Source organism: Carettochelys insculpta, chromosome 1, assembly GCF_033958435.1.
Source record: "Carettochelys insculpta isolate YL-2023 chromosome 1, ASM3395843v1, whole genome shotgun sequence".
NCBI lineage: Eukaryota > Metazoa > Chordata > Testudines > Carettochelyidae > Carettochelys > Carettochelys insculpta.
The window spans coordinates 355,668,852-355,677,005 of record NC_134137.1 but is presented as its reverse complement, the minus strand read 5'-3'; positions in this window follow the sequence as shown (position 1 = coordinate 355,677,005).

The window sequence follows — 8,154 nt, the reverse complement described above, 5'->3', positions numbered from 1 at the left end:
AAGGGCCTGGGGCAGGTTAGATTTAAAAAAAAAAAATACATCAGCAGTGGTGATAGGTCCTGCTAGGAGTACAGGGGACTGGACTCAATGCCCTCTCAAGGTGCTTCCAGCTATAAGAGGTACATATATCCTCACCCCACAGTACATCCCCTCTAAGTTGGCTAGCAGCACTTGGAGGGGCTAGCTCTAAGCTAGGGGTAGTCAATTGTATTTGTCAGCACTATCTTTGCTGGGTCTAGGTAAGCCCTGTCCTTCCGTCTCCACCTTTATTGTTCTGCTTTCCATTACCTCAGTTAATAGAGACATTACTGGACAAGCACAAAATGTTTCCATCATGGGCCTTATGGGAAAATAGGTAATTCTCAGCCAAGGTTATGGTCTCAGTGAGGGTTTTCAGATAGTGGTGCATCACGCACTCCCATCCTCTGGTCGAGAGAATCTATGAACTGGATGATGATTTCAGCTGCTTGGTCTCCCATCTATCCATTGGGTTGGAGATACCACCATCAACGTTCTCTCAGGCCCAGGGCCACTGTCCATAGTCATGGGCCAGGTAAAAACCTTTCCTGTGACAACTATTGGCAATATGTCTCAATGGAAATATCAAAGACATCCAGGATGACTGCCCTGAGAGTGCAGCTTGTGCAGCTATCATATTGAGACCCGGGTACACAGACAGTCCGTTCCTGTCAAGTAGGGTACTAGCACAGTGGCCCAGTAGTTGCGATGACAACCCATTTAAAGGTTGCTAAGAATATCTTTCTTTCATCCTTTGGCTCCATTTTTGCTAGCTTCAAGGGAAGACTTAGGGCTGGGCCAAAGCCAGTGCTGCCCACTCCCTGCCGTACCTTGGACTGAAACAATGCAGTCTGCTGCACTACTTTTGCTGCTGATCTCTTCTCTGGCCACTGACTTCCTGAGGAGTTGCTGCTTCACGGTTTGCAGGTGTTGCTCGGTAGCCAGCTGCTGGAGCAATTGGTTCTGCTGCTGTTGGTCTATAATGCATGTCAGAGCTTGTTTAATTCCATCTTTAGCTTTCGCTCCCTTTTTTTGGCTATGTTGTCTGTCTTCTCTAATGCTTTATAATGGACTTTGCTCAGAGGCCAACAGACCTAGTTGTCAGACATTCAGGATTGTCTGAGAGTCTTCAGGAACTAAAGATTTATCTTTAATTAATGTTGTCATGTGACGAAACCTCCAGGAGTACATCCGACTGAAACTGTCTGTGCTAGGCCGTGGTCAAAACGTCTCTCAGATCTTGAGATGGCTCTTCTGGGCAGCCCAGAGAGCACTCTCTGTGCTGAGTCACATTTCATTGCCCCGATCTTCTGGAGTCCTCTGAGGTCTCAGATCAGGCAGCAGGCATGGGGAGAAAAAGGAATGAGACCCCAGATCCTCCCTCTCCACCAGGTCATGGCCAGGGACCCAAAAGAAGAAAAGAGAGGAGGGATGTCTTAATCCTTTCTGGCTGCTAATTCAAATCAGTCTACCCTGGACTGCTTCCTAACTCCCTGTTTTACCTTCAGTTTGGGCCTTGGCCCCAGACCTGTGCCCACACAGTCTCAAAAATTCAAAGCCTCGCGTGGGAGGTGGTGTCTCAGCTAACTCTCACATCCAGCTGTTCCCCCAGGTCAGGGAGAAGGTGTGAGGGAATGGAGGTGGGTGTATGTGTCAGTCTTACTCATTTAAATCTCTGTCTCAGCAGCTATAGCCTACCTGGCTTCTTGAAGCCAGTCTGCTTCCCTGTCCAGCCTGCTTGAGGGCCATAGTCCTCTTTTAAACAGTCCAGACAGTCTTCTTGTCCCCATACTGCTCCACTATTCCTTTTTAATCTTAGTGTGGGGCCTGTAAACCGCATCACATCAGCTGTTGCCCACAAGATACAAATAACATTATAACTGTACTACCAGGCCTGGTATAGTTAAGATTTACATTAAAAATAACTACTAATGTGTGTTAAGTCAAAGCATATAAAATGACTTCAAAATAGAAAAAAAAAGAGTAGTGTGAATAAATCGGTATGATAATTGCTTGTGAATAACATTATTCTGTGACTATGTATTCTGCGGCCACAGAATTTGCCATAGAAACTACCTTTTGACAAAAACACCACTATTTCATTTACAAAGACTATATCTGTCTCTTATTGTTGTGAAGAAAACCTTGAAAACGTGCACAATGACTCTGGATTCAGTCTGAAATAAAAGCCTCAAGAGAGATGAAATAAAATATTCATTTCAACAGGGTACAAACTGTGAAATATAAAGATGACAACTTAAATACCAACATTAAAGATTTTACTGCTGAAGATCTGAGCAGAAACTACACTAGACCTGAAAGTCAATTTCAGATACACAATTCTAGCTATGGCAACTGGGTAGCTAAAATTGATGTATCAGAAATCGACTTTTGTTGTCCTCAGGTTGCTAAGGTTTGAGCACTGATGGTCTAAAGAGAGCTTTGGGGGCATTAGGGCAGAATTCTGGCCATAAGAGATTTTGAAAAAGTTTCTTTCGTAACTCCTCTGCCAGGTGGAGCCAGCAACAGCCAGAGCTAGGTTCAGTTTCTAGGGGTTCCTCTCCATCCATCCAACACAGAACTGGCTCAAGCCCACACCCAGTAATGTGGGAAAGTCACGCACCACCCATGGGTACCTTTGAGAGGCAATGCTTCCCCACTCAGAAGCACAGAGTCTGAGTGTAGTAAAGAAATTTTTAATAAAAAGGAGGGAACTAACATGGTATTAATTTGGGAAAACACCACAGAGGTCATAAACAAAACCATGAATAAAGGTCCAACCCCAAGAAGCTTGGGCAATCTCCTCTTCCTCTCAGGTTCTTAAGTCCAGCAATCCAAATGTCCCCTTCACATGCCTAACCTTTCTCTGCACCCCACTTGGATTTACTGACCTAGATCAGGGCAGACCCACAGTTCAGGATCACGTCTGCAACATTCACCTCCCTTCCTGAACGGGAGGTAAAGCAGTATCTTCCTTTTCATTGGTCTCCACTGCAACCCTGCTGTTCCTGCCACCTGCCCTCCTGCTCCTACTGAGCAACTGGTCACTACTTCTGCCAGCTTGTGGATTTGGCTCTGGGCAGAGCTCAGTGATTTCAGCTCTTAGCCCAAAGCACAGGCCAGCCACAAGAAGTCTCCAGCATGAACTGGAGTAAGTTTAAACTAATAAATGACACTCCTCATGGATCCTGTTTTGACTCTATCATTGAACAGTGATGAGAAACAAGTTGAACCAGTCTTACAACTCACACCTGGAGGGCATGTAGCCTACTGGCTCAGACCCCTCACCTCCCCATGTAATTTTACATAATTCTAGCATAGTCCTGTGTCCATCCAATGTTGTCTAAACTGGCAGTGTCTCCTTTTTATATGGGTTGAACACAGTCTGTCTTTTCTGTACTCCCCCAATAATTGCAAGAATGGCTGATCACATTTCACAATTCTTGTATTTATCACACTAACCAAATTGATTATAATAAGCAAAGCACCACCATGTCCACTGACTGTCTAGCACATTGAAGCACACAGGAGCAAACTCACAGTCCTGTGGCACCTTAAAGACTAACACAATGAGCTTTTGTGGCTAAGATGCACTTCATCAGATTGGAGCAGATAATAAGAATCCAGGGTTTACATACCAGGGAAGAGAAGAAGGAAGGAGGAGGAAAAAAACGTGGAGAGGAGGTCATCTGTCATTAATAGGATCAGTGGAAGAAGTAAATTCATTTAAGTGGGATGGGTGCCATTGCTGCGAATATCAAAGGTGAGGAAATTGCCCTTGTAATGTGTAAAATAATTGAGATCTCTGTTAAGCCACACACAAAGGGTTTCTTTCCCATTCCTTCATATCCTGCTCACACTTTGCTTACAATATCCTTTTGTTTAAGTCTTGCTGTTTGGCAAAACAGGGCTTTGTATATTTTTTCCAAAATAAACCAGATTGCCCCAAAGAAATGCCTGACTCTATCAAGAGTTTTCTCTTCCTAACTGAAACTACCTGCAAAGTTCTGGGTATTGGTTAATCACTTGGATCAAAACAGGGTAACATTACTCTTTTGGCTATTGCTCATGATTCAACAATTCAGCAAAAGGCAAATGGGGACAAATGGAGATTAGGCTATAAGAGACTGAGAATGCACAGCTGCCTTAAGAAACGAGATAAGTAGTAAGACTTTAAGGCTGTGTCTACACTTGCATTTCTCTTTCCAGAGAGGTATGCAAATGAGGGAAATTGAAAATGCAAATGAGACATAGATTTACCTATCTGGCCCCTCATTTGCATATTCTTATTTCAGAATAGCTTCTTTTGAAAGAAGAAAACCAGTGTAGACACTGCTCTTTCAAAAGTAAACCCCATCTTTGAAAGAATCCTTTTTCCCATAAAAAAGATGGGGTTTACTTTCGAAAGAGCAGTGTCTACAGTGGTTTTCTCTTTTTGAAAGAAGCTATTTTGAAGTAAGAATATGCAAATGAGGTGTCCGATATGTAAATCTGCACCTTATTTGCATTTTTCAATTTCCCTCATTTGCATTCCTCTTTCAAAAGAGGAATGCAAGTGTAGACACAGACCAAGAGAACAGGAAAGACCTTCCCCAAAATGTCTTGATTATCTGGATATAGGACTTGTATTGTACTATACATTTACTCTATTGCAGGGGGTGGGGAGGATTTTACAACTGACATTAACAGCCTTTACATCCCAGGGAAGTCCTGTCTTCTTTATTTCACTCTTTCAGGAAAGGATACTGACTGTACTTCTGTTGAGCATCCCTTCACTGGCTGAGCAGAAGAAAAAGAATAATGGCTGTCCTGAGGAAGATTGTGGTCCAAATTCTGATCTCACGTTAGTGTAACTCTTAAATAATTTGATTGACATGTCATAGACAGGGAACAACATCAGTGTTTCCTGTAAGCTGAGTGGGTGGGCAGCCACTCAGGAGAGATTCGGGTGCCACCCATCTGAGTACGTCACTGTAGCTAGAGGTAAGAAAAGATCACTTTACAAGGCTGCCTCCCTTGAAGAAAAGCAAAAAGGTGCTCATTGCTAGTAGGATTATTTTACAGCAGCCCCCTAAACATCACTGGACATTGCTTTATTTTTATGAAACATATGAATATTCCCATAGTGACTTCTTATTCAGCTGCTAAATCAAAATGAGTCTTTTCATTTCCCTCTTTTTTTTCTTAGTGACTACTTCTGTTTATAAGCACAAGAAAAGCCGTAGCACTTCAAGTAGTGAGTTGTTTGGTGCTAAATATGACAGGTCTCTTTTTTATTATTTGGCTTGCTAATATCTATGAGAAGTAGAGGAGCATGAAGACAGTACAGTTTAATACTCCCTAAATTAAATTCCTAATCACCATCTGTAAGAGAGAAAGCTCTTTTAATGAGCAACAGAAATGGTATTATAGGCTGAGCCAACAGTCCTTATCTTGTACTTAAACAGACTTCCTCACAACACCAGAGCACAAAGGATCCATGTCAATGGTCTATCAGCCTATGCAGTGGCTACCCTCTGATTAACCATGGGAAAGAAAAAGTATTACTTATCTGGAAGACAACCTATAAATACAAAACTGAATTAACTGGAGGCTAATGAATAGCTGTGCAAAGATATGTAAAGTTACACAACACAGTCTCTATAAAGGATAAGTGATTTATACATTCAGTAGGTCCTTTTATTCACAAAAATCTCTTCTGCAAGAAACATTCATTTGTTCAACCTGTGGTTTTAGACTCATTTGAACATTGCTTGCTTTGCTCCATCCAAAGCAATTTCAAGCACTAGTATTTCACCATACTCTTTAAGTGCAATGCTAGATCACTGCTTTCACTGGTGGTGAAAGAATTTCTTCTGCATTCACAAGCACAGACTCTGAGTGGAGGAAAGAAACTTTAATAAAAGAGATAAGTAACTTGGTATTAATTTAGGAAAACAGGTTTATATGCATAAACCACCAGCAGAAGACTCTCTCCCGCCACCCGCCTAAGTAGGCTGGGTAGTGTTCTTTCCCCCTAGATTCTTAATTCCAGCAACCCAAAAGTCCTATGCACCTAACCCTTCTCGGCACCCCACTCACAGTTACTGTGCTTACCCAGTGCATACACAGAGTTCAGAGGTGGATCTGTACAGTTTAACTCCCACCCTGGCTGGAGGGGGTGGTTATGCATGTATATCACTTGCCCTGAAACTTGGGCATTTGCTTGCCACCTCTTTCTGCCAGCCACCTTGCTTGCTGCTCCTGCTGGCGACCTGCTCACCACTCCAGCTGCCTTGCTGGTTGCTTGTTGTGCTTCTCAGCCCTCACCAGCCACTTGCTTGCTAGTTTACTGTTAATCACCTTCTGCTGTCCCTTGTGTGTCTGCTCTGACCTCTGCACATTAATCTCATACTAATTTTCAGCTCTTTTCAGGTTGGGTAGAAACACCACCTCACCTCAAGTGATTTTAGTTCTTAAGTGATTTTTAGTTTCTCGCAGGCAGGGCAGAAATATAGGCCTGCCACAACTGATTTCAGCTCTGAGCATTTAAATTGATAGGAGGCTCTCAATTATTTAACTCTTGCTATGAATACTGAGAGAAGGAACAAGTTAAACCAGTCTGGAGAAGCCGTTATTTTGAAATAACGATCCTACTACATACACAAACCAATATTTCAAAATAATTTCAAAGGCTTATTTGAAAATTGGTAAACCTTATTCTGTGTGGAATAGCACCTATTTTGAAATAGTTACAGAGAGGTAGCCGTGTTAGTCTGTGTCATCATAAAACAAAAAAGCAGTCATGTAGTACTTTAAAGACTAACAAAATAATTTATTAGGTAACGAGCTTTCATGGGGCAGACCCACTTCTTCAGATCTGAAAATAGTGCTGAAAATGAACTGGCATGATGAATATAACAGAGAGATAGAAAGAAATTAAATAAAAGCTGAGGGGGGCGAAGGGCGGGGAAGAAAATTACTTACTCCAAATATCTGTTAAGTTAATAGCTTGAGATCACTACAAACATCAAAGATGGAGACACTGTCTTTGCAGTGCATAAGGTAACTGCTATCTCTATTAAGAGCCACGTGGGGGGCAGCGGATGATAAGCTGGAGCCATGTGGGGGTGAGCCAGGCCATGTAGGGGGTTTGAACCAGGGCTGTGGAGGTTGAGCCAGAGCCAGGGGGGATGGGATTTTGAGTTGTGCGTAACTTGTGTTAAGGTGAGTTAAGTGCAACTCAAAATCGTGCATTTTGAGGGATTACTGTATCTAGAAGTAGCTGGTTTCTGGGTAGTTGTCTGACCCCATCAGTCTGTTCTTGATTCTCCCAGTGGGTAATTAAATTTCCAAGCATTTCTAAAACTTATCTGGAGCACCCCTTCTGGCAGTGGCTCCAGGGGGTGGGGGTGCTCCCTCCCTCAAGTGTTCCCCTGCCACACCTGGCCTTCCACCCTCCCACCCTGAGTACCTTAAAAATCCCCAAGGGGCTTCTGCCATCAGCAACACAGTGGGGCCTGAGAGGCTTTCTGCTGCTCATTCTCTGTGGCTGATGGCACCTTAGGGCATGGGAAGAGGGGTCTCCATACACTGCCTTGATGCACGGGCCTCAACACACTTTGTGAAAGAGAAAGGGTTGTTTCAAAGTATTGAATGCCAACGTATTTTATCAAAACAAAAAAGCAGTCAAGTAGCGCTTTAAAGACTAGCAAAATAATTTATTAGGTGAGCTTTCGTGGGACAGACCCACTTCTTCAGACCATAGCCAGACCAGAACAGGCTCAATATTTAAGGCACAGAGAACCAAAAACAGTAATCAAGGAGGACAAATCAGAAAAAAATGATCAAGGTGAGCAAATCAGAGAGTGGAGGGTGGGAGCTGGGAAGGTCAAGAATTAGATTAAGCCAAGTATGCAGACGAGCCCCTGTAGTGACTCAGAAAATTCCCATCCCAGTTCAAACCATGTGTTAATGTGCCGAGTTTGAATATAAAAGACAGCTCTGCTGTTTCCCTTTGACTAGCGGTGCAAAATTTTTTTTTCAGTAACACGCATACTCTTATGTCATTAACAGAATGGTGCACTCCATTAAAATGTTGACTAACTGGTTTGTGGATCTGGAGTGTTTTGATGTCTGTTTTGTGCCTATTAACCT